Raw genomic sequence first — 27,249 nt, 5'->3', positions numbered from 1 at the left:
ATCTCTGTGCTGGCTTTGCTTCCTCAAAACTTATGGTAGGAGGACTCAAAGGACCTGGAGAGCCAGGAGAAACTCCTCACAGTAGATGGGAGACCAAATCAGGATATTCCAGATCCAGCCTGAGACAAGACTGATGATGGGAGGATTTATCCCCTGAGCTTTTCATTGAGCTTGGCATCTCTAGTCTGATGGATTGGACAGACTCTTCCTCTCCACTGGAAATCCAGACTGGATGGTGCTTGGAGCAGCCTGGTTTAGGGAAAGGTGTCCTGCCCACGACAGGAGACTTGGAACCAGATGATCTTTAAGATGCCTTCCCGCACAAACCCTTCTGTGTTTCTGTGATTCTCAGAAAAGCAATTGCAGAATAATTGGATGAGTGTGGCTCACTCTGAGCTGGAGGCTCCTGGGGCTTCTCTGGCTGCCAGGGTGGGAGCCATGAAATGCTTTGTGCTGTTGATGATGCCAACTGGTATCAATCCCCCCTGGTCATATTTCACAGGTGCAGGGAAAGCCACATCCACACTTTGGAGCCACCAGGTCCATGAGAGGAGCAGCTCCTGCTTCAGGTTTCTCATCCCAAGCTCTTCTTGGGAGGAAGAAAGCTCAGTGGAGGAGAGGGGGTGGTTTTCTGTGCTGGCCGAGAGTGGGGAGACAGCCAGGCTTAGACCCTGGGAAAGCTCTGGTGATAAAGAAAAAGGTTTGGGGTCCATGTGAGGAGTTGCCTCTCTTTATCTGTGATTCCTTCAAAAGCTTTTCAAGCTTTTCTAACAGGCTTTGTGAGTGTCTCCATCCTCCATTTAAATCCTATTTCTTTCCATCCCTTTGCACTTCATAGAGAAGCAAGAAGTGACTCATTACACAGCCTACGAGGAAGCCTTAATGAATAAATGCATTTAAGAAAAAGAAGAAAAGAAAAAATAGAGTTCTGTCTGGGGCAGACTGGTGCTTTTGCTGTCTTGAACTCTGAAATAATAAGTTAGGCTGCTTCTTTTTTATTTGGTTTTAATTAATTGAGTCACTTTTGTGCTGTTGTGAAGACTAATAGGACTTTGTTGGGACTAGAGCTGTGGGTTTGTGGGTTGCTTTTTCTATTTTGGGGTTTATTTGGTCTTAATTTGCTTGAAACATCAAGAGCAAAATTTGCAACTCTCCCAAGCTTCTTTCTTTTCACTTTCCCTTCTCCTTCAAACCTTGTTGCTGGCAGCATTGCATGGGAGAGGAGCAGTGAAGTGCCCTGTGGTGCTTTCTGCTCATCTTTGGCACTAATTGGGGCACAACAGTGTTTTTTGAGGCAACCGCAGTGATTTGGAGGTTGGTGGGCTCCCCTTGCCTTGCAGAGGAGCTGTGCTTTCCTGCCAAGTCCCTGAAACAATTCTGTTTATTTACCTTTCTTCCTTTGCTGCTCCAATGGAAAGAACCTTGGTGACACTTTTCACTTTTTCTCCAGCAATAAAATCGCCTCACAGACCTGCAGTTTTAAAGCCACAACTTGTACATCCCCTTTCTTGCTTCTAAATGTTCTGTTCAGGCTGGAATCTCTGCTCAGGACTCCTGAACAGAGCAGGACACAATGTATGTATATTTATATATGTCCTGCATTGCATGAATTAAAAATAAAGATAAAAAATTTATAAAATGTATGTAATTCATTCAATGCATGAATTTTGGAGTGCATGGGAGCAATAGGGGCAGTTGTCTGCATCTGATGGTTGTAACTGAGAATTCCACTTATTTTTATTTAAAACAAGTGAAAAATGTCCCTGTCCATGCCAGAGGGGCTGGAGCAAAATGATCTTTAAGGTCCTTTCCAACCTAAACAATTCTTTGATTCCATGATTCTGTGATTCTTCATTTTGAAGATTCTTCTTGAATTCAAAAGCTCATTAGGGCTCCTCTTCTCCATGAGCTCCAAGTCTGGGCTGTTTTTTTTCCTATTGTTTAAATACAGCAAAGCAATGTTTCCAAAGGGAGGGAAGAGGGTGAGAAAGAAGTGTGGGTGCTCCTCGGAGATTGAGCCGATCCATTTTTGTCTTGTTATATATCATTTTAACTTAATGCTGTTATATTATTTCAGCTGTGCTTGGTTTTCAGATTGGGTGCAGATATAAAGTTGCTATAACAACATGATGATTCATACAATGAGAGCAACAATCTGCCTGGATTTATTTTTCTATCATGACGACTTAGATGTTTTTGATGGGGATTTCTGTCTATTTTCAGATAGGCCACACCGTTATCTCTCTGCAGTGATTTGTGTTGGATTACCTGGGCTTGAGGTGGTAACACCTGAGCTTGTGTAACAGACCCATAGGTCTTAAAGCACTGCCCAAAGGTCAGGGCTGTGGTGCAGGATTTAGGGTGGGAGATGGAGGCACAGAGATGTGGAGGGGTGGTCCAAGCAGCTTCAGCATGTCAGGCGCGCAAAATCAGCACCTGGCACCTTGTACCTGTGCTCAGGTGGTTCTCCATCTCACTTCTTGCAATGATAGAGCTGCCAAACTGATGATTTCTGAGAGCCTCCGGATCCTGTTTAGAAAGAGAAGCACAAATAAGGATATTTTTAATTTCTCATAGAAACATCTTGTCAATGTTTCTGTTGCCACCTAAAGGTCCTCTAGAATCACTGGGGAGTTCAGGGGTATATCCAAAAATCATTAATGGAATCACAGAATGGTTTGGGTTGGGAGGGACCTTAAAGATCATCCAGTTCCACCCCCTGCCATGGGCAGGGACACCTTCCACTATCCCAGGTTGCTCCAAGCCCTGTCCAGCCTGGCCTTGGACACTTCCAGGGATGGGGCAGCCACAGCTTCTTTGGACAACCTGTGCCAGGGCCTCACCATCCTCATGGTAGAGAATCTTCCTAAATTTAATCAAAATCTTTCTGCTTTCAGCTTAAAGCCATTTTCCCTTGTCCTGTCGCTCCATGCCCTTGTACAAAGTTCCTCTCCAGCTCTCTTGGAGCTCCTCTAGGACTGAAAGGGTGCTCTAAGCTCTGCCTGGAGCCTTCTCTTCTCCAAGCTGAACAGCACGAACTCTCTCATCCTGTCTTCATAGCAGAGATGCTCCAGAAGATTTAATTAATAAATCTGTTTCTTTTTTTTTTTTTAATTGCAGTCTACAATAACAGAAATGCTTTATTTAGGTCTTTTAATAGAAAAAAAAAAGATAAATACCTAGAATTAGGGGTGATTGATTTTTCTGTGAAAGATTACAAATTATATAGAACTATCTACTTCCTGCCACTTTCACATTGCTTCTCCTTTGAAAGAGTAGTTCTGATGGGAAGTGTTCCAAGGTAACTCTAGACACTTTCTCAGCTCTCAATTCTGAACCTTGAGCAATGGAAATGAAAGCCTTGAGCTTCCAGAAGCCTCACACTGAGAGCTTTCTCCTTCTCTCTCTCCTCTCTCTTTTCTGTTCTAATATTGGGAGTTTCAGATAACACAGAGAATCACAAAATCATGGAATGGTTTGGGTGGAAAGGGACCTTAAAGATCATCTTATTCCAACCCTGCTGCCATGAGCAGGGACATCTTCCACTATCCCAGATTGCTCCAAGCCCCATCCAACCTGGCCCTGAACACTTTAAGGGATGGGGATTCCTCAGCCTCTCTGTACAACCTATGCCAGGGCCTCACCACACTTACAGTAAACAATTTCTTCTTAGTATCTGATCTAAACCTGCCTTCCTTCATTTACCCCCTGCTTTATTTACATCTGTAAATGGAGCAATATGCCCTGCTCAAGCAACTTTTTTGGAGTTTTGGTTTTTTCCAGTTTTAAAGATGAGGTTTTTTTAAAAATTAATTCTTAATTTGTATTTCATTGCTAACAAATACTGGATTACTTGATTATTTTTTGACAATTTTTTCCCCCATGTAGAGCTGTTGCAGGGCTTGATGCCTTTTGGAAAAAGGCTCTTCCTCCTTGCACTGTCCTGTGCTGATCTGAAAACCATCCAGAGATGAAAACAGGCTTTTGTCCAGCCTGTCTGTTGAGCTAGTGTCTCTTTATTTCCCCTGACAACTGGAATGCAGTTGATGCTGTAAAATGTCTGGGCTTTCTGTCCTGCCTAATTGTGTTAAGCTGCATTTGCATCCTAAAGAGAGTGGCTGGGAGAGGATGTTGAAGCCTTATATACATTTTTAAACCCATAAATGCCATCAGTGAAGTCTAAAACATCAGATAACTGACTCTGAAGGCCTTGCTGAAATGCACTGATGCCTTTATGAGTTGTCTTCCCCTGCACAGAGTCTACAGATCCTACATGTGTTGCTGTCAGCTGTATTAGGGATAAGGAGGAACCATAACTGTGAAAACAGCCCTGGGGGCTGTAAATATCTGCACACCATCAAGTGAATTTTGCAGTTTTGCAGGGGATCATGTTCTTGTTCCTATGGCAAGACTTTTGTTTAATTCAAGAAGCTGTTTTCAGACCTCTCTTCCTGTGTCAGAGGAACCATCTCTTCTCCTGGTGTTTCTGAGCATGTGTCCTGCCAGCCCTCACTCCACCTTTTCAGCAATTAAATACTTGGGCACCACAATAAAAATGCAGCAAAAGTGGAGACAATTGAAAATATATTCCAGTCAATCACAACTTTTTCTGGAGGTGTGTTCCAAAAGTTTAAAGCACGTGAAGAAGGCAAATCCGCATGGTAGATGAGATCTGTGGGCATCACTAAGTGTTGCTTTCATTTTGCTCCTGGGCATGGTTTTTATCCCTTGACCACATTGATCATCCTGTCCTGATCCCACAGAGCCTCTTCCATGTAGAAAGTTGTAGATTTCTCCTCCTGTGACCTCCTCTGCACATGGGATGAGGACTTTCATGTTTGTCTTGGTGATTTCTTGGAGGAAACCTCTTTCTGTTCATCATGGCCCTGCAATTTCAGCCTCTGACTCTTGGTGCTGGTGCTTCTTCTCTTCCCTGTGTTTTCTTCTGGGCACGTGACAGAGCTTTGCCAGTCTGAGACCATAGCCTGGGACAAAAGACTGTGTCTCACCCAGCTCTTTGTGTGCACGTGAGCATTTCTGTGATGGGTAGAAGATGATTCTCCCTCTGAGTTATGCAATTGCTGTTCCCTTCTCTAAGAAATCTGGTAAAATCAGTAGAAGTAAGAGGAGGGAAGAAATGGAAAGTGTCTCTGCATCTCAAGAGAAAAAGCAACAGCTCCCCCAGGGTGGCTGTTTTGGCAGCAATCTGCATCTCAATTTCAACCCCAAAATTGCCATCAAGGGCAGGCAGCTGTGTTTGCTCTCACAAAAGGTGTCTGAGAGGGTGTCGGTTTTCTTGCTGTGGTCCTGATGGTGTGATGAGCCATGAAGGAAATGTCAGCCACGTGCATGAGGAAAAGAAAAATCAGTTGGGGTTTGCAGCAAGACCTTGGGAATGTCTTAACTTGCCATGTTGGTCCCTGCTGCTGAACAGGGTTTTCACTGTGATTTTGGGGCTGTGAGTGTCTGTCCCTCTGATAGAACTGCTCATCTGAGCTGGAGTTGCAGTGTAAGACCAGCTGTAGCTCAGGTGTCAGGGGTTTGCCCTGGCCTGGTAGTTCAGTGTTGGGTCTTTGCCCCAAATCTCTCTGTTGATGTTGCATTGAGGATGGATCAGATAGAATGCCACTAATCTGATCTTGGGACTGGAGCTATGGAGACAGGCTGAGAGAATTGGGGTTGTTCAGCCTGAGGACAAGAAGGCTCCAGGGAAAGCTGAGAGCCCCTTCCAGCGCCTGAAGGGATTCCAAGAGAGCTGGAGAGGGGGTTTGGACAAGGGCATGGAGTGATGTAGCAAGAGGGAATGGCTTCAGACTGAAAAGAGGGCATGGTTATATTAGATATTAAGAAGAAATTCTTCCATGTGAGGGTTGGGAGCACTGGAACATATTCCCCAAAAATGCTGTGGATTTCCCATCACTGGAAGTGTTCAAGGCCAGGTTGGACAGGGCTTGAGCAACCTGGTCTGGTGTCCCTGCCCATGGCAGGGGCTTGGACCAAGATGATCTTTAAGGTCCCTTCTAGCCCAAACCATTCTGTGATTCTGTGATTCTCAGAAGCTTTTTCTCCTTAGGGATGCCCAGGCTCCTGAGGTGTCATTGTGGTGTTGTCCCTGAACTTTGTGTTTGCTCCCACCTGTCCCCTGAGGATTTTGCAGAGATTGAATGAATTCTCTTCTGGTTTCTGTTTTTTTACTTCTCTCATGTCAGTGTGATGGCACAGCCAGAACACTCATGAGCTCTCCAGCAAATTTTTTCCTGAGAAAACCTCATGGTTGCCTTTTCCTTCTCCAAAATATCTGGAAACCACCATTCCTCTGGTTCTCTCATAGCCATTTATACTGGAGGGTGATTGTCAGCCCTGTGATGGAGGAAGCTGCTCTAAAAGCAGCTTTGCTGTGTCTCAGGCAGGAGCAGGTCTGCTGGAACAGCTGTGGTGGTGGGGCTGGAACCCTGCTCTGAAGCCTGGCAGCAGCTGGAAATGCAGTTTTCCATTAACCCCTTCAGCTGTTGGAGTCTCTTGATGTGACACAGGGAAGTTTTTGCCCGGTGGATTTCAGGGAGTAAGGCGAGGGCGGGTGTACATTTTAATTTTAGCTCTGCATGATGGAAGATGCTTGCAAGTCCATCGTATTAATTTCAAAACTCTTCAGGATTGTGCTTCTTTTGCTGTAATTGTGCAGTGGGTTGGCTGGGGAATAAGCAAGCAAAGCAGGAATTTGGAGAATAGTAAAACCAGCCATGCAGACTTAAGTTAGTCTGCACAGCCTCTCAGTAACCACCTGCATGTCTCCCCTGGCCCTGTTCCTACCCCTAGGAAAAAGGTTCTGACCCCTGAAGCATCTTTGCCTCCTCTGTCTTTTGGGGGGGAATTACTGGATTGGAAGGACTCCAGTTGTGCAGTTTATCCATCTTCCACCGGTCCCATCTGATCATTCATCCTCCAGGAGAAGCAGGGTGGATGTGATACCAGCAGGAACTGTCATTAGAGGGGAAGGCATGGAGAATTCCCAAAAAAGGAGCTGAGTAATGGACAGTGATGGCTCCAGCTGGAGCAGAGGCATCTCCACAAAAAGGCTGCTCTTCCTCCTCTCTAATTCCCTTGCAGCTGAGCTTGGACAGCATTAAAACTTCAGGTGACCTCCATGTGAAAGCCTTTGCTTGCTCAAAAAGGGGGACCTGGTTGCAATCCAGGGATGCCATTTTGGGCTGGGAGGAGGAATGGTGCAGGACCATGGGTGTGGATGTGAGGTGGCTCAGCAGCAGGGAGTGAGGAAGCCTGGATTAATCTCTCCATATCAAAAATATTGGTACAACAGAGGTGTTCAGGGGAGCGTTTTTGTTGCTTTGGCTTGGTATTGTCCTGGTTTCTGCCCCAGAGGCTCTTTAGGTGTTTGGAATATTGGGTACATCACAGTTGTGATGGAGTTTGGGGATATTCCTGGAGAACCCAGCAGGGAAATTCCTCCAGACAGCAGCTGATTGTACATTGTACAAGTGAGATGCAATCTGTGCCTCCACCTCGTGAGCTGTGTTGTTGCTATTTTTTTTTTTTTAATAAATACTGTGTTTGTGCACTTGGATGACATTTCCCATTCAAAAAATGAAGGGGAGGAAGGAATGTGTCACCCACACCCAAGGTGCCAGGCACATAACTCAGGAGAATTACTCATAAAGCCGCAACCTCATTATCCAGCTATGAAGGATTTCTGCCACCAATTTCCTCAGTCTGGCCACAATCCTGAAATTAATCTCACCTAAACAGTCAGGAGTGTTTCCTCTCTCAGTGCAGGCAGAAATTGTTTTGCCCCATGGTTGAATGCTTCAAACAAATATGAAAACAAGCAAAACCCCCCAAAATGCCCAAAGTTTAATAATTAAGCTGCTGGTGCATTTGGGATGTTAGAAAAGGATGCTCCCATCCCAGTTCCAAGCAGATGATGGAATGCACAGCATGGATGGAGCAGACTGAGGAAGACTCAAAGCACCAGCTGGGAAGTTGAGGTGGTTTTCTGTAAGATTAATCTCAGAGTTTTCCCCTTGTAAACATCTCAGTAGGAGAGATAACCTCCTCTTTAGGGGAGCAGATGGGATCTGGAATTTCAGTGTCCTTGTGGGCACTGGTAGGATGAGCTGAGTTTTGGATCTTCTGAAGTACCTGCTGCTGTATTTCTTTCTCCTGCTGGAGTTACCTGGGTTTTGGCTACTCAGAGTGATACCCTGCAGGAAACAAGGACAGTGAGCCTATAATGGTTAAAATCCAGACCTAAATGCACCTCTTACATGCTCCTGATAATTTTTTTTGTTTTTTGCTGGAGCAGAAAAGAATGGCCAGTGACGTCACAAATTCCCAGCTCTCAGCTCCTGTTTTTTTTTTTTTTGTTTTTGTTTTTGGTTTTTTTGGTTTTTTTTGGTTTTGTTTTTGTTGTTTTGGTTTTTTTGGTTTTTGTTTGTTTGTTTGTTTGATTTTTGGTTTTTTTTGTTGTTGTTGGTTTTTTTTTTGGTTTTTTGGTTTTTTTTTGTGTTTTTGTTTTTTTTTTTTTTTTGTTTCGTTTTGGTTTGGTTTTTTTTTTTTCTGGTGGGGTTTGTTTGCTTTTTTTGTTTTTTTCTGTGTTGTTGGGGTTTTTTGCGGGGGGGTGGTTTTTTGTTTGTTTGTTTTTGTTTTGTTTTTTTCTAAAGAAACAGGGTGAAAGAAAGGGGCTCTGGGATGTCCAGGAGAAAAAGCGTCCTTATAACCAGAGCAGTGATGGTGTGGCTCAACAAGAAGCTGGAACCAGGATGTCCTGGGCCAAAGCAGGGGTCAGGCAGGCTGTACATCACCATGTCCTGACCATTCTTCCCAAGCTGCAAGTGACAGGACAAGAGGAAATGGTCTCAGCTTGCACCAGGGAGGTTTAGATTTGATCTAAGGAAAAATTTCCTCACTGAGAGGTTTGTCAAGCATTGGAAGAGGCTATTCAGGGACATGGTTGAGTCACCATTCCTGGAAGTATTTAAGGATGTGTGGATGTGGCACTTGGGGACATAGGTTAGTGTGGCCTTGGCAGTACTTAGTAGTTGAACTAATGGATCTGAAAGGTCTTTTCTAACTTAAATTATTCTGTAACTCTGGGAAGCTGGGAGCATTTCTTCTGTCAGCTGCTGACTATGACTGGTGGCTGTAAAAAGTTTGTGTATTGCCTTTAATCTTGCCAAAGGACATAGAAGTGCTGCTGGGCATGTCCCAGGTGTGGGACTCTGAAGGATGAGGTGGATTAGCACTCATCTGCTGATGGGGACCACAGCAAACAAGAAGGGAAGGAGTGGGAGGATTGAGCTGAGTTACCCTGTGGTGATTTCTATAGGTTAAATGGGCAGGTCAGTGTGAATTACATCCTCCAGATGTAACAACTCTATAAGATCAGTGTTTACAAAACCCCTCACACAATTGGGTCCAAATCTTGATTAGACCTTGAGGCTGGTTGTCCCCAGCCTGCTCAGTAACACACACTCACTACTTGCACCACCTTTTGATGTTTCTCACTCTGAGCAACGAGAAGCTGCTGCTCTGGAGGGGAAAATCCTCTGTCACAGTGTGTAATTGGCTTGGTGTGTTTGCACAGAGGTCACCAAGGGCTGGGATTGCTGCTCTGCTCCTCTGGGCAGATATAAATCATTGCTGCAATTTTATCTCTGAATTTTTCTCTCTGAGGAAATTGCAGCTTTTTTTTTTTTAATATTTTTTTCTTAACTGAGCTTTCTGTAGACAGCATGCATGTAGGAAGTATAAGGCATTTGTATAGGAACTATTTATAAATGCAAAGGATTATTTAAGTGTTCAGCCCACAGTGACCTGAGCTGAAGGCAGTGTGTGAAGGGCTTCCTCAGTGGTGTTAATTGAGCAAAGCAAACAGGACTATTAATTAAAAGGCCTTTTGTGAGCTCTTGAGAGCTGCCTGGTGCTCACCTAATGCAGGACCTGCCCCTTGGGGTTCTACCAGTGCTTTCTCCTGGCAGCAAAATCAGCTGCTTTTGTAACCAGGGGGTGTTGTTTCTAGAATAAAAGCTAAAATTGGAAATTCTTGGAAGGTAGGAGTGTGTGTACATGTTTGAAGGCCAGCAGGAGAGAGAAACAAGCAGCTGGTGAGAAATGCCAAGACCTTGATTCAGCAGGGTTCTCCCTCTTCTCTCAGATCTGACACATTGAAATGCTTAACTGGATTGTGGCCAGAGTGCTCCTCCCACAGCAAGACTGGACACTTAAACAAGTGATTCTCCTTTTCCATTGAAGATTTTAATTTGTTATTTATTTTTTTTTGTAATATTTTTATAAGGTTTTAATGTTATTTATTATTTTTGCAGGTGTCCTGCAAACAATTCCAACCCCCTACTTTAGTACTGTTGCTAATCTGGAAATACTGAAACCTTCTAGGAATTTTAAAGGTTCATATCAACTTTCTTTTGAAAAGGAGGTGCTGTTCCTCATGCTCAGCTGTGATGTTTTGAGGAACCAACAGCTGTTTTTGTACCAGTTCCTACAGCTCAGTTCAGGATGTGCCTGGATATCAGAGCTCTTGGTGTGCTGATTGTTGCCATGTCCTTAACCATGACAGTGAAATAATTTTTTTTTCCAGTACTTATCAGTTGTCTTGCTTTTTCTTCCAGATTAGAAGAAATTCTTGTGTGCCCAGGAGAGCAGGACTTGGGAAGCAGCTGGTAAGAGCATCTCTTCAGGAGAGGGTCACCTGAACGTGGAATTATGGGGCTCAGGCAGATGCAAATAAAATTTTTCCCTTGAGAAACTTTTTCTTTTTCCTGTGACTTCAATTTTATAGGAGTTTCACTCCCTTTTGGAATGAGTTGCTTTATCTTCACTCATATGGAGAAAACCTTATCCAAGAGTTGTCTCAGAGCTGTGGCCATATTTTCATGTTCTCCCTGTGTTCTCATTGTGCTGATCCTTTGCTGGTTCCATGCCTTTATCTCTAGAGCAAACCATGCACAGGAATAAAATATACATGGAGAATGTAGTGCTTTGAAACTTGGTGCTTAAGGATGCCAGGCAGAATTTGAATCATGGAACAGTCTGGGTTGGAAGCAACTTTTGAAGGTCATAAAATATAATCCCTGTCAGTGAGCAGTGAGATGTCCAATGATGGGACATTTCCAGCTTCATCTGTTTGCTCAGAGCCTCATCCCACCTGACCTTGAATCTTTCCAGGGATGGGGCACCTGCCACCTCTGTGGCCAACATTTTTGTGTCTTACCAAAATCTTTTATCTCACCTGAACCCCTACCCTCTTTCAGTTTGAATCCATTACCCTGAAACTACAGGCCCTACTAAATAGTCCATCCCCAAATTCCCTGAAATCACTGGGAACTGCATTGTTCTGTAGATCTTCAGGTTTAACTTCATGTTCCTCATCCTGGAAACTCCTGCCAGAGTGGTAAAGCCTTGTTGGTCTCCTGAGCAGTGCGAAAAGCAAGCAGGGGAGAGCTGGTCCATGTCACACTGGTGGGATGTTCATGTGTCCCTTGGATGCTCAGTGGTCTCCTCCCAGGGAAATTGCTTTTTGCTCCAGCAGCAGATCCAGCTGTGACAGATCCATTTGTGGGCAGCACAGCCCTAGCCAAGTTCCACTGGCTTTTTCTGGGGTTATTCTGTCCCTCCCACCTGGTTTACCTCCCTTTGGAGGCATAGGGAGATTTATAGGATTCCTCCTTGGTAACTCCGGAGACAGAAACTGATTCATCCTGCAAGGCTCATGTTTGGGGAGGAAGCAGTGCTTTTTGTATTTTTCCTGTCACCTGTGGCAGCACTGGTGCTGAATCAGTGTGATGGGTGTTTCCCTAAATCCCAGTGCTCATTCCCCTGGATCTGCTCCCAGCAGGACTGAGCAGAGAGATTTCATGGTGTTACTGCTGTCCTGACCAGTCCCCAGACACCACGTCTGGCTGGGCAGAGAGGACACAAATTGTCCTCCCACAAGGATCTGGACTGAAAATCAGAGGATTTGGCTTTCAGTACCAGCTAGTCATGCCTTAAAACAAATTTTGCCGAGGGCATCTTTTCTCAGCTTTATGGCTTTCCCTCCCCATCTCTTACTTTCATGTGCAGTTTCTTCTGTGTGGCAGAAAGGAGCAGGTACATGGGAGTGTGGCCTCTGGGGGCAACCTGGACCAAAGGGTTAGAAAGCTGTAGTCAGCCAGGTGATGGGGCAGATTATTTCAGCAGTGAGGGGGAAATAACTGTTGTGGCATCCCTGTGTCTGTGACCAGTCTTGCTCTTGCTGGACCTGGAGTGACCCAGTGCAGGGCATTGGTGGAGTGAATTGTAAAGAACACCAAGTGTGATGAATGTGAAAGTCCTGTGGTGTTTTGGGAGCTGCACTGATGGTGTCAGCCAAGCTGGGCTCAGGATCTCTCTCCCCAGCTGTCATGTGGTCCTTGGCTCTATTGACAACATTTTAGCCCCGTCAGTTTGTTGACCTGTCAGTCCTGTCACTGTCCCTGTGTTGAATTTGTGCTCTTGCACACTTGTTGATTGCCCTCTCCTCACCCCATGTGTACCAGGGGTCTGTTGCTCTCCCTGTCTATCTGCTGCATGATGAGAAAAGTGGATGGAAACCCTTTGGGAAGAGTCACACACTCTTAGTTGGGTGTGGAGTCACACACTCTTAGTTGGGTGTGGAATGCTCTTGAAAACCTCACTGTTGTTAGCCACAGGTGGTGCTTTGGGAGCAAAGCTATAGAAGGACATCATTGCAGCAGACAGTCCAAATCTCTCCCTGCTCAGATTTGTTCTTGTTCGCCTCCTGATACCCTGCAAGTCCAGGCAGTGAAGTTGTTTTCAGCTTTTTCATGCTCTGTGCTGAGTGAGCCCTGGTGAAGGCACTTGTGCTGGAAGGGCTGCACAGGGCACAAGCACAAGGTGCTCCCTGGCCCCAGCCCTTTATCCACATGACCAAGTGTTTGCCAGAGGCTGCTGAGGTCTGGGGAGGCCACTCCTTACTAAGTAGACCAGCAGGTTCCCCCTGGGGACTTTGTTCAACTGGGCTGACCCGTGCTTCAGCCATTCAGGTGATGCAAGTAAGAGAGGTTGACTGGGGCTAAGCTTGTGCCTGGATTTGTGTCCAGCATCAGCTTCACTGCTCAAACTTTTCCTGTGTCACTGAGTGGTTTTCTGTCTTTGTCTCTGGCTGGTCACTGGTGTTTTCAGTTGTAGGCACAGTAATTGGACAAGTTGTGTTTTTATCAGTCATAAATGTGTGTGCACAAAGCTATCCATAACATAAGCCTTTAAAACAAATGGAGATGTAACATCCATGTGTTGATGTCCTCATTTTGCCCAGGTCCTTGCTAGATCTCCTTGTATTTTCTCCTTGTTTTCATCCTTCTGATCTTTTCAAGTGTCAGTGGTGAACCCCACAAATGCTGCTTTTCCTGAACTGTTCCATCACATACTGATTTTGTCTTCAGGGGTGTGAAGGACCTGGGTGCTTTGTCCAAGGGCACATAGAAGGGCTCAAAGCTGGTGATGGCACAAGAGGAAATGGCCTCAAGTGGTGCCAGGGTGTGGTATTTTCTCAGTTCCCCAGATGGAGGAGGAATTGAGAATCTGACTCCATGTTCTTAGAAGGCTAATTAATTATTTTTTGATCTATATTATCTTAAAGAATGCTATACTAAACTATACTAAGGAATAGAGAAAGGATACAGACAGAAGACCAAAAGATAATAATAAAAAACTCTTGGCTCTTTCCAGAGCCTTGACACAGCTTGGCCGTGATTGGCCATTAAGTCAAAACAATTCACATGAAACCAATCAAACAATGACCAGTTGGTAAACAGTGTCCTAACCACATTCCAAAGCAGCAAAACACAGGAGAAGCAGATCAGATAATTATTGTTTTCATTTTCCTCTGAGGCTTCTCAGCTTCCCAGGAGAAGAAATCCTGGTGAAGGGATTTTTCAGAAAATATGACGGTGACACAAGGGGAGGTTTAGATTTGATATTAGGAATAATTTCTTCACCAAAAGAGTTGTCAAGCATTGGAACAGGCTGCCCAAGGAAGTGTTGGAGGGATTTAACAGGTGTGTGGATGTGGCACATGTGTTGGTGTTCACAGGGGTCCCAGGACGAGGGAAGAGATGAGAATCTTGACTCCATGTTTAAGAAGGCTGATTTATTATTTTATTATATATATTATATTAAAAGAAAATTATATATTAAAACTATACTAAAAGTATAGAAAAAAGGATTTCATCAGAAGGCTTGAAAGGGAAGGAATGGAATGGTCATAAAATCTTGTGACTGCTCACAGCCTCGACACAGGTGGCTGTCATTGGTCATCAAGTAAAAACAATTCACATGCTGGGTAAACAATTCTCCAGATCACATGCCAAAGCAGCAAAACATGGAGAAGCTGAAGCTTCTTAGTTTCTCAGGGGAAAAGATCCCAGTGAAAGGATTTTTCATAAAATGTGTCTGTGACAGGCACGTGGGGACATGGCAGAGTGGTGGCCTTTGCAGTCAATGCCTGGTTCATGGTGGAACTTGGTGATGTTAAAGGTCTTTTTTAACCTAAACAATTCCATGATTCTTTGTGAACTCCTGGTGGACTTGGCTCGCAGTGAGCTGCTCTGTGTGCTCACCACACAGGAGATCCCTGCTTGTGACACTGCTCTGTGGGATGCCACTGAGTGTGTGTGGAAAGGAAAAAGAGCCATTATGCAACTTCGTGTGGCTGTCCCAGCTGCCAGCTTGTGATGTGAGCACTGTGGTGACCCAAAATCCCTTCTCCCTGGGTGGTGGGTTAATCTGATAACTCCCCACGCCTGCCTTCATGGGAATGTCCTGGCATTCAGTGCACCCCCCCTCAGAGCAATGGGCAGTGTCATCAGGCTGCTGGCACATTTTGTGTTTTCTCAAACCACTTTCTTGGCCAGCATTCCAGCGCTGGGGTGGTTTCTGGCCGGAATTCCTCCATGTGGTGGTCCCTGCTCAGTGAGCAGAGCTGGCTTCGCCTCCACAAAGCCTGCGGCTCCCGTCTTGCTGCTTTCCCCCTGCATCTCAATCCTTGCATTCCTGCAAGGGAACAAGATAATCTCTGTGCTGGTTTTGTAGCAAACTCTCCTCAAAGTGACAGCCATGGGCAAGGCTGTGTGGCTGTGATGTGCTGGGATTGCTGATTCCCTGGGCCGCCCTCCTAATCTCCTTAGCACTGAGAGTTGCTGCTCTGAGCTCCCTCGGTTGTCTTCCTTGAGGAATGCTGCCTCCAAGTAACCAGGGATCTGCACAAATTCCCTGGCCTTCCCTGAAGAAGTAGGAAGGTGTTCTCCCACTTGAGCAGGGTGCTTTGTTTTTGGCAGAGCCGAGCATGCAAATAGAGGGAAGGTTTCCATTGTTGGATGCAGCGCTGCTGTCGGGCTGTGGGAGGTGTCTGCTGTGCTCCACATGGGAGGAGGGTTTCTTGTGATTTGGGAATGCTCCTCAGATGGGGAAAACCTGGGTGTTAAAGAAGGATTTCTAATCAGAAGGCTGGAGCACCTCTCCTAGAAAGATGGGATGGAAGAGTTGGGGATGTTCTGCCTGAAGAAGAGAAGGCTCCAGTGAGACCTCAGAGCCCCTTCCAGTGCCTAAAGCAGCTCCAAGAGAGCTGGAGAGGGACCTGGGACAAGGGATGGAGTGACAGGACACAGGGAATGGCTTTAAACTGACAAAAGGGAGATTTAGATTATAGATTAGGAAGAAATTCTTCCCTGTGAGGGTGGTGAGACCCTGGCACAAGTTGCCCAGAGAATCTGTGGTTGCTCCATCCCTTAAAATGTCCCAGGCCAGGTTGAATGGGGCTTGGAGCAACCTGGGATAGTGGAAGGTGTCCCTGCCCATGCCAGGGGGTGGAACTGGATGATCTTTCAGGTCCCTTCCAACCCAAACCATTCTGTGATTTTATAATTTTATGGTTGTTTTTTTTTTTCTTTGCCATGTAGGGCAATACAGGGAAGTGAAATTACAGTTATTGCAGTAGCTAAGGGCAGCTCCTGGATGTTTGTAATATTCAAAAAATGAGATTAATTTCTGCTGCATATTAAGGGATTGATGGAAGCTTTCCTGTGCTGTGCAGGTGTTTGGATCAAGCACCAGCACCTGAAAACACATGGATATAGAAATTAATGTTGTTCCCACATCTCACACTATGGCAGCAGCTCAAGTGACCTCTTTTCCAGCCTAAAAATGTTCTCTTTTTCTTCTGAAGTGTGGTGGGGGAAGGATGAAACTGTCCTTGCCCTCCCTCTATCAAATGGCTGCCCATTTATGGTTGGGATTCTGTGATAGAGTTGAGAATTTAATTTGATTTATTTATGCATCAAGTTTTTAAAGGATGGGGATTAATTTTTCTCTTTTGACCTGGACTTTACAGAAACTCAGGTCCCAAAATCAAGAGCAGTGCCTCGTTGTCTTAGGGCAGAGACCTCTGTGAAGCCACCTTCATTTCTGCAGCAAGCTGCCAGTGAATCTGTCCTGTGTCAGGCCAGACCTTTTGGCTGCAGCCTCCATTTTGCAGGGCACATCAGTATATTTTGAATTATCTGCTTCCCTGAGCCTTGCAGCTTTCTGTTTGCTCCCTATTGCCAGATTTGGATTTTTTTTGGTGTGCTTTAAAAACATCTCCTCCTTACACTGGCAGGTCCCTGTGCTGGTTTGGGATCACGGCCTAAAGCTGGTGTTGTGCAAGGTACCAGCAAAAGAGGTAAATCCAGATGTCCCTTTGTTTTCCTGAGCAGAAAGGAAGAAGCTGATGTGAGTTACTTCTGCCTTTAGAGATCCAAAAGGCTGAATGCATTTCTATTTCAGCTGAATGAAATGGCAGCCCTCCAGCTTGCTTGCTGCAAAATTGAGGATATTTTATGGAGCCATGGTTGGGATCTTTTCTCTTTTTCCCTGTCCTCTGACAGTATGTAAAGATGGAGATACCATGTAAGGGATAGTGTTAGAGCAGCCACTCTGGGAATCACAGAATCCATGAAATGCTTTGGGTTGGAAGGGACATTAAAGATCTTCTTGTTCCAACAACAAAATGCTCTTCCAGACCTACACACAGTTCAACATTGTGATCAGCATCCCTCGGAGATGGATCACAATGTTGAGCTGTGTGTAGGTTTGGAAGAGAATTGTGTTGGCAGCTACAGAGCAGAGGAAGGCAAACAAGCAGTGATTGCACAGGAATGATCTCCAGAGCCCAAAAAAATACTCACCCAGCATCAAACAGTAAGAGGAGGAAACCCTGTGGCACTATCCAGATCTGTTGTATGAATTCCAAGGGAAAGGACATCACTCTCTTCTAAAATGACAGGTTTTCTATAAAATTTGAAATGTTGATGAAATTTCGAAATTCTTCGTGACTTCCCAATTCAGTTCTGCTTCCCACTCTCATTTTCCAGATAGCTACAACGTATAGCAGGGCAGGAGAGATCAGAAAGTCAAGGAGGGTCGGGATAATGAAGGGGAGAGGCCATGGCACAGTGCCTGTCACTTAGGGAGAGCATTTTGGCATTTTGAGATGTTTTGAATCAATGTGTGTGGTTTTAAAGTTGTTTCTGCAGGTTGGTTTATGTCATCAATCCCAGTCTCCTCGGCAATGTAATTGCCTGAGATGATCTGCTCTGGCTCAAGCTGGCCAGCCAGGAAGGATCTTATCCTGGGAACTTTCGAGTTAGGACTGTATTTTAAGTTAGAAAAAAGTGTTCTCTGTCTGTTTAGAAAGAGCAGCTGGGAAGCAGATAAAGAAATCTATCAATTTTGGTTTTTAAACAGAACATAAAAATAAATAAATGCAGAAATAAATAAAGGAAACCTGCAAGCAGAGAATTGAAAAAGTTCAACTTCAATGCTGTTCTGTGTGAATATTATTCCAAAGGATCAGAGCACCTTTGCCAAATGAAAAATATTGTCTGTGCCTGCTGGCATCGCTCATTCCCAATAAGGTGCAGTTGTTCAGTAAGTGGTTACAATTTTGGGGGTGAAATATCTAGAAGTGATTAAAAAGCAATTTAAAATATCTGTGCTTTGCCATTAAGCTGTTGCCAGGGGCATTGAACAGTCTGTAACCTCCCCTGCACTTAGAACCAGCCTTTTGTCACACTGGAGGCATTTTTATAATAAAAACACATAAAATTACATCATGTATCGACCAGAGCTCAGTTAACTTAAGCACATGCAGGGCCTCTATTAGGAAACAAAAACCAGTGGCTGGGGACATTGATTTTTGTAGGAATTAGTAAATTTGGCATATCAATGTATTTTTAAATAGCTCCATACCCTCCCAGTGACAGTTAAGGAAAGATGGTATTCCCATTTTTTCTCTGACCCTTAAACTGGACAAGAAAAACCCTGTGTTTTTTCCCTTTCCCTCTTCCTTTCCCCATCCATTTCCCTGTTTCTTTCCCTTCCTTTTCCTGCTCTTTTCTTTTCCTTTCCCTCAGTGTCTACAGATCTGTCCTTTTTTTCCCTTTTCCTTTCTTCCTGCCCTTCCATTTTTCTTTTTTCCCCCTTCTTTCCTTTTCCTTGCCCTACTGTGTCTAGAATGAAAGCAGGCTAAACAAAGAAGCTCAGTGCTGGAAATCTTTACGAGACACAGATCATGGAATAGTTCAGGTTAGAAGGAGATGTTAAAGATCACCAAGTCCAATGATCAGGGACATCCTCAACCAGATCCTGTTTCCCATCCAACCTGACTTGGAATGCTTCCAGGGGTGGGGTATCCACCACCTTTTCCAGTGTTTACCACCAACGCTGTAAAAAATTTCATCCTTACATCTAATCTTAATCAACATTCTTTTAGCTTAAAGCCATTCCCCCTTGTCCTATTGCAACAAGCCCTGCTGAAAAGTTTTCCCTACATTTCTTTTCAGGAAAGTGGGGGATTTTTAGAAGAAAAGGGTTTTTAGAGTGTTCAAGGCCAGTTTGGGTGGAGCCCTGAGCAGCTTGGCCTAGTGGAAGGTGTCCCTGCCCATAGCAGGGGGTTGGAACTGGATAGTCTTGAAGGTCCCTTCCAACCCAAACCACTCCATTGTTCTAAATGCTGTTCCTTGGCTGAGGTGAAGTTTTCCCAGACCTGCTCTGCAGAGGCTGTTGGCCTTGACTGGACTGTTTTTTTTCTCTCACAAATGGCAATTCTGATAAACAGCTCAAATTGCCTTTTAAGAATTAAAATTCTGTATTTAGAATACATTACATAGTCTCTGCTGCTGCTGTAGGGTAGCTGTAATTCAAAGGAAAACTTTGCTGTCTAATTTAGCAGATACTTAAATATGGTGAGAGATGGATATGGATGGGGGACAACATTCTACAGGGTGATGGGATATTTGCAATGTACTCTTAAAAAATTAGGTTTATAATTATTTATTAGGCAACCAGAGGAGGAAAAAAGTTGGGTAGTAGGAAGTTGACTCATGGTATTGAAGTGATAAACAATTTTCTCCTTAAAAAACCCAGAAGACTGTGTTTTTCAATAGCTTTTGAAAGTTAATATTTACAGGACTGGAAGCTGATAGACTTACTATTGTGTCTTAACTGATTTTGATGGGGAAGAGATTTCTGACTCTGTCACTGTCAGTTAGATCAGCTTTGGCAATGCTCTGACAGGGTTTGCAGGGATCTGATGTTATCCAAGGAGAAGTGCACTGGCACAGACACGAGCTGTGAACCCACTCATAATTTTTCCATGGTTTCTGCAGTAGCATCTCCCTCTAATGAGGGCAAAACAAACAAAATCTCAACTTTTGAAAAGTCCTGACCTGTATAAAACTAACCTTGACTTTTCTGTCTTTTATGATTAAGTTCTCCTGTATTTCTTTTGTCCTGTTTCTGCCTGTAGATGTTCTGAAGAAATCTTGAGCTTTGGTGTAAAATACAACTCTGTGTTTTAAAAACTCTACCCCTTTTTACTTAAAGTAATTGCACCTTTGTTTTAATACATTAAACACCTATATGTCCTGCAGATCTTAGATAACATAATAGTTTTACTGCTGGCAATTAATTTTATTTCTGAGCAGAGGTGTAGCTACAGGGCTGCTTTGTTTGTACATGAGCTTGGTTGTATGAGATTTTCAATCCCACTTCTCAAATGGAAAATCGGGAGGGTTTGTCCTCCATGGAAGGAAAACAAGGAGCATGTGAGTCAGAAAAAGAAATTTGTGAGGTTTAGTGAGTACCCACTCTTGTTTTTTAGTTGGCAAGAGTTTGGCCCTGTTTGGAATGGCTGTAAGGGAATTTTTTCAGTTGTTGGCAAAGTCTCAATTTCCCTCATGTCCTCAGCCAGCACCTTGGATATCCTCTAGTGGGGTTATGATGAAGACAGAGTTATTTCAGGTTATGGTGTTGGGGCTGCATCTCCAGGTCCAGATCTTCATACCTTTCTTTTTGGCTTAGCCCAGCTCATGGGAAATAATTGGGCTCTTAATCACAAAATGGTTTGGATTGGAAGGGGCCTTAGAGATTGATCTTGTTCTGCCTGGTTGTGGCAATAATGTTATTTTATGAACTTCTTTGCCTTTCGCTCCTGGCATTGAAGTTTGCTTAGCCTCTGCCATATGTTGGCTCCATGTCAGGAGTTTTTCATCTCCTCCACCTGAGGAAGAACAGGATGAGTGAAGTGGTTGGAGGTGCTGAGGGAGATGCTCCAAGCTGCACATGCAGTTGGGCACCCAGGAATCTTCCCAGTGCCTGCTGGAGCCAGGAAGGACTGCCCAGCCCTAATTCTTTCCTTCAGACACAGGCACAGTGCACAGTGGTGTCTTGTTGGCTCAGTTTCCTCCTGCATATCACAATTTGGCCACTTCTGCCTTGCAGCTGGACATAACATAAATTTGTACAGAGGAGGAAAGAACTCAACTCCTGTGGGAGGTCTGAGGCTGTGGATTTTTCTCTTTCTGAACAAATTCCTGGTTTGAGATCCTCTAACCACTGTCCGGTCTTCCCTGTGGGCTCAGCAGAGATGTCTGGACCACAGCCTTGTTTTTCTTGGCTCTTCCCTCAAAGTAATTGAGGAAGTAATATGAGTCTCTGGGGTGTCTGGGAAAGAGAAGATGGAAGCTGCTGCCCTAACTTTCAGTGCTGGTTTTTCAGGACTGGTGTGTGTGTGTGTTCAAGAGTTCTTCAACACATCTGTAGACACACGGTGGATTCTTGGAGGGCAAGGAGATGGATCTTGATGATCCTTGTGGGTCCTTTCCAACTCAGGATATTCTGTGACTCTGTGGTTCTTCTGCTGTGGCTGTTGCTTGTATGGTCCAGGCTCCTCACTTGGCCATGATGGTGGGGCTGCCCATCCTTAATTTCCATTGTCTCCCACTGGTTTATTCTGGAATTTGCTCTTCCCCTTGAGCTGGGATATGGGGATTTGCTGACCCATTACACGTGGGAGTGCCTGCAGCAGAATTGTTCCAGGATATCATTGTTCACAGTTGGGTGTTTCTCTGGCTATTAATGGGATGAGCTTTGGTGTTTAATCCTGCTTGAGCCCTATTTGAGACCTTTCTGAAGGACTTTGGTCAAGCCAAGGGTCCAGCTTTGCTGCTATAGCTGTGCCACACAGCTCTACTGTCAGTTGTTGATGCAGCAGCTTATGAAATATTCACATTTAATGGCAATACAAGGCATGGCTGAGCTCTGAAATGCCACGGAGAAGCAAAGGAGTGGAAATAGAGTGGCAGCAGAGCTTAACACTTTTTGGCTTTTGTTTGTGTTGAGCTATCTGGGTTTTGTGCATTGACTGATCTGCTTGCTTGGGCTGCTGACATTCATCTCTCTTGACTGTCAAATTCAGTGTAGTGGAAATGTTAATCTGACCACAGCCACAATGCAAAGAAGCATCTTCAGGTGAAACACACATAGAAGCCTTCTTAGGAATCTGTTTAGGTCTGAAGAACAAATCTGTACATGATGCTGGTCATGTTTGCTCATGTTGTGCAGTGAAGTCCCATCCCTGCAGCCTGTGGGAGCTGCTTGGTGGTGTCTCCTCCTGCACAGGACAAATTCAGGGATCCTTCTCTTTCTTAGTTCATGGAACAGGGCTCCCACTGGGAGCAGGGGGGTTTTAATGGTGCATATCCCGCCACATCTGGGCTAAACAACATTCTAATATTTAACTGTGCCAAAGGCCATAAATCTCTCTGAGATTCCACTCAAAACTTTGGAATATGGAGATGTCCTTTATTTCTAGGCCATACCTGTGTAGGATCTAAGCCATAATCACAGTCCTTTGAAGTTTTAAGCCTCCGTCTCCTTCTGTCTGATCTCCTCTCTGTGCTGTCACAGCTGCCTGTCAGGCTGTCTCCTGCTGAACTGGGGTTCCACACTGATACAAGATTTTCTGGTCCCCTTTCAAAACACCTCATCTCCTTCTTTTGTCATTTGCATGATATTAAAACTATTTCTTTTTTTGGTGGCTTTCCTGGGAGCTTGGACTCTCCTTTGCTGTTCTCTCAAGTCCAATTCACTCTGGGCAAGGCAGACCTGGAGGCAAAGTTGGTGTTGCTGTCTGAATTTTTTGTCCTTTTTATCCAGGACATGTTTGTAAATGGTGGCATTCTGCTGGCTCCATGCTATATGGAGAGCATCAGAGCTGTCCTGCCTGTGGGATTGTCCATGAAAATTTGGCTAGATAAATGATGCTGGCATCATTTACCTGTTCAAAGCAGTTTGGGAATCACTGTGTGATCCATAGGGCAGGACTTTGGAGGAGAAAAGTCTCAATGCAGCAGAGATTCCTGTGCCAGTGGTGAGAGTGGAGTGTCCAGGAAGGACAAAACCCCAACCAGCATCTTGCAGGATGGTTTTTCTCTTGGTGCATCTGGTGGGGATGCAGGGAATGTTTTTGGTTGTTTAATTGAGGGACCATTCTGGTGAATTCTGCCATAGGGAGAGGAACAGGGGCTTCACCTGCAATATCATCCAGGGTGGAACTTTATTTTTTGCCCTTGCATTTTTTTTTTACTGCTTTTTGGATGGATGGGCTGGAGGACAATGAGTCAATGGATACTGTGTGCTTGGAACACTATGCTAAATTTGGATATCTAATTGTGAAATTAAATTTTTGCAGTCCCAGGACCCATTCGTGCTGCTCTAGTTGTGTGATGATCTGACTCCCAGGTGATGCTCCAGCTCTGGTTCTTCTATCCCAGAGAGGTCACAGCATTTAAAACTGTCTCAGTTGCCCTGGATGGAGCCTGAGCACGTTGGAATAAAGCTTTCCTGCCCGGGGAAAGCATGCCAGGCTCATGGTGGCACATTGATGTGTGTGGGACATTGAGCGTGTGACCTCTGCTGCTCTTCTGCAGAAATATTTTGTCAGGATTTCTCCCCCTCCTATATTTGTTGAATAGTGTGTGAAATTCAGCACATTTGATGGAATGATAAGATTTACCTCTGAAATGGAGCTTTTGTGTAAGAACAAACCTGTGTGGGGATAGATGGAAGGAAAGCTCATAATACCACCAAAGTCTTTAAAAGCTACGAGCCTGAGCCTGCTGTCCTCTCTTCACCTCAGTTTCTCAGGTGTGACAAGCTTGAAAGACAGAAACCTGTCTCTGGCTGCACACTAGGCATGACACAGTGAGTATATTTTTGGAAAATGAAGAACAATTGGTGTGTTACTGAAGGAAAAATACAACTGATGCTACTTTACTGAAGGAAATCCCACTGCTGCCTCTTTTTTTTTCTTTTTTTTTTCCCTGGAAGCTACAGAATTTACTACACTGTTTATGTGCTGAAAGAAAATGGTGATAAATTAGTCCCTGTAGCCAATCCTACTCGTAGCACAGAAATAGTTGTATTTATGGAAGTGGTCAAACCTGCAGTAGTGTCCAGAGATGTATGGCAATGTTTACCCCAGACCACAGCAGTGTGTGATTTATCACAGGGTACAGAGCAGGCCATCATGTGTGTCCTAATTAGCGTAATGTACCTTGTAATAGCTGTGAAATAAATTCTGCACCAAAGCTTTTAGGCCCAAAAACACAGGATCAAGTGCAGATTCCGTTAAGGTAAAAGGGGAAAAAAATAAAAATGACCTAATGCTGTAAAGGCCTTTGTGTGAAGTCTGAAGTAAATCTGTACATAATCATGGAATCACAGAATGGTTTGGGTTTTGGAAGGGACTTTATAGATCATCCAATTCCAACTCCCTGCCATGGGCAGGATCACCTTCCACTGGACCAGGTTGCTTCAAGCCCCATCCAGCCTGGCCTTGAACATTCCCAGGTTGGATGGGGCTTGGAGCAATATGTCGATTTCAAGTTTGTGGGCAAAATGTATTAACGTTGTTATTAAATGTGTGTTCACCTTGCATTGCTCACCCTTGTCCTTCCATGACACAGAGCTCTCCTCTCTCCCATGGGCTCATTCTCCCTCTGTCAACCCAAGGGAATTGTTTATTGATTAATGAATTAATCAGCGCCACATCTTTGCTTGCACCCTCTTGGTGTGGCTCTTTTTAGCACTTGGTAGTTTTAGAGAGAGAGGATGACTGATGATCGTGTTTTGAAGCTCTGTGAATGTCTTCCAGCTCCTTATCTCTCTTGCAGATGGTATTTAAGTGTGCTGCAAAACATAATTCTCATGTGGGAGTGGATCTCCACATGGACTTGTAGGATTTCTTCTGGTGTATTGCTGAATGATGCAACCAAAATTGGCTTTTTTTTTTTTTTTTTTTTTTTCCTCATGGAGCTCCTGGAGGACTGTCAAGTACTTATGTTACCAATTCATAGAGAAGGAAACTGGCTCCCCAAGGGCTTTTGCTGTGAAGTGCTGTCAAGAAGGACTAAGCTGAGACCTTTGAGCTTTGCTTCCCAGCTGAGATGTCCTCCAAGGGCTTGGGAAAACAGAGTTTCTTAGTTGATGTAGGATGAAATTTCCTTCATTACTTGCTGTCTATCAAGTGTAAAGGCTTTTTTTCTTATTTTTATTTTTATAAAGAACTTTCATTATTCAGATCTTTATTAGGACAGATTTTTATTTTTGGGGCTGGTGCTGTGGCAGTTTGGTTTTTTTTTCCAGTTCTCTTTGTGTTCTCCCCTTATCTGGTTTTTCTCTGTAGATCATGAGTATTTGATTGAGAGTGTAAGAGTCAAACCAACACAAATTTATTTGCTCTGTCAAACTTCCTCTTTGTAATATTCTTCTCTGTGTAAAAGATGACACAAAATCAATCTCCTAGTTGGCGTCGTCATTCCTCTTCTGGCAGCTTTTGCTCAATGATCATTATTTTTTGTTTGGCTGCATTTTATTCTTTAATGTGTTTTCAAATACATCATCAGATAACAATTGTTGAGATCCTCCTTCCCTTTGAAGGTCTGAGTGCAGATGTGAATTTGTGTGGCCTTTTCCTAACCTTCTGTGATCATGTCATGCTGTTTTGTTTCACAAGGGATACCAGGGGAAGGAATTGAGTGCCAGTCAAGAATGAAGAATGAGGATATTACATTGTGGAATGGGATGTGGCTTCCATGATCTTTTTCAAAAAATGCATTTGTGGCAGTTTCTTCCAAATATATTTTTTTTGTGCTCAGATTCTCTCAACTTTTTCCCCCCATCATGCTGCCCTTCACTTTTTCAGGTTCTCCATCATTTTTGTGGGTGACTGTGAAAGCAGCTGCCTGGTTTTAAGTGAAGTGAACCAAAATATGGATTTTTAAAACTACTGTTACAGTGATGAAATTATTTTTCTTCCCGAATATTTTAGTTCAGTACAAGTTCTTTCAAACTATATTTTTTTTGTTTCAATAGACTTTTTTTAGAACCTTTATATGTGTAGAATTCTGGATTCAGAGGGGGGAAAAAGAAAATAAAAACATATGGACATAGTTGAGCTTCTAATCTAAATTGAATGAACTTTTAATATTTTTTGTAGTCAAAACTTTGCAAAGCTTTCTCTTTCCTCCCACCCACACAATAAAGATGATTTATGAGTTCCGTGATCTGAGGAACTGTTCTGTAAAGACTGGAGAAAGTTATTTTTGTTGAGAGAGTATTGAGGATGGCAAAGAGTGATGACCAGGAGGACCCAGAGCCAAGGTGAGCCCCAACAGTGAGAGGACAGAGGCTGCTGATTCAACCTCCAGTTCATTTACTGGAAGATCATTCTTTGCCCAAAAATCCACACTGGTGAAATTTTAAATTCAAATTTAGTGAAGGATGTTAATGTAAATCTGAATGTGATTCTCTTCGACTCTGAGTCTGTCTTGTCTTAGGGGAGAACGTCAGGGAGTTCCTTCCTACCCCATGAAGTGGATCACAGATTTACCCCGTGTTCAGCAGGAAATTGCAGATCTCCAGAACACCTCTGATGGCAACTGTGAAATTACCCATGCAGTTCTGCCATTAAGCTGCTGAAGAGATTTATTTCTTGAACAGCTGTTCTCAGATGGGAATTTTCATTTCTCTAAGTAGGATTGGGAGCTGGGAAGAAAATTTGGCTGTTAGGTTGATGAGGCAACAATCAGTAAATTATGAACAAAAAAGGAGATGTTTTCTTCCAAGAGTTTTGCAGTAAAATTATATTTAATGATGTCTTCAGTTGTGTCCCATTGATCTTTTTGGTGAAGGCTGGTTGACACATTTGAATTTATGTGTCTAAACAGTTTCTTATGATGGTTTGTTGGGTTTTTGTTTTGCTTTTCCCTAACACAAAAGGGTGACAGCAGTTTCTCTAAAAAGACAAGCTAAAATCTTGTAAGTTACCGTTTTTTCAAGATGTCTCAGCTCCTGAGGAGACAAACTGCTCTCCTAAAGGTGTTACAACTCACTTCTGAAACCTCAAGATTTTCTTAAGATGCCTTCCTTCTCCAGCAGTGATTAATTGCTGCTCCCGTAACCCAGTGGATGGAGTGGCCTGGTATAAATCCAGACACATGGAGACCTTTGCTCATCTTTAATCATCTGCTATCCAGTGCCACAGTGGAATAAATTATTATTGTTGTTATAAAAGCTGCAATTTATCTTCGATGAGGCCTCATGGCTAAATTTTTAGTTTTTATTTTGTCTTCCTTGAGGCTTAGTAGATTTTTTTTTTTTTTTAATGTCTACCAATAAAAAGTAAATTAAGAGCATTTTAGTGTCTATCAATATAACTGAAGTTAAGAGTATTTGCAGAGGTACTGTGGCCACACAGCTACTGCTCATCACAGTCTGATTGCAGTGATTTCTCTTCAAACTGACCCAGAATAACTCTGGGTATGTTTCCCTCTGCTCTTGAATATTTGATTCCCA

The 27,249-nt window shown here is 43.8% G+C and overlaps 1 protein-coding gene across 3 annotated transcripts in view; it reads left to right on the top strand.

Moving 5' to 3' along the window:
• The window catches only part of TSNARE1 (t-SNARE domain containing 1), a 441,704-nt gene that overhangs the window by 19,100 nt on the left and 395,355 nt on the right, over positions 1-27,249 (top strand). For all 3 annotated transcript variants that reach the window (XM_030944149.1, XM_030944147.1, XM_030944148.1), the window contains exon 2: positions 10,644-10,694. The gene's annotated coding sequence lies outside the window, so the exon portion shown is untranslated. The remainder of the gene's footprint in view (positions 1-10,643; positions 10,695-27,249) is intronic.

Source organism: Camarhynchus parvulus, chromosome 2, assembly GCF_901933205.1.
Source record: "Camarhynchus parvulus chromosome 2, STF_HiC, whole genome shotgun sequence".
In the NCBI taxonomy this organism is placed as follows: domain Eukaryota; kingdom Metazoa; phylum Chordata; class Aves; order Passeriformes; family Thraupidae; genus Camarhynchus; species Camarhynchus parvulus.
Note: the sequence above shows the minus strand (reverse complement) of the source record. Positions and strands in the feature narration are given on the sequence as shown.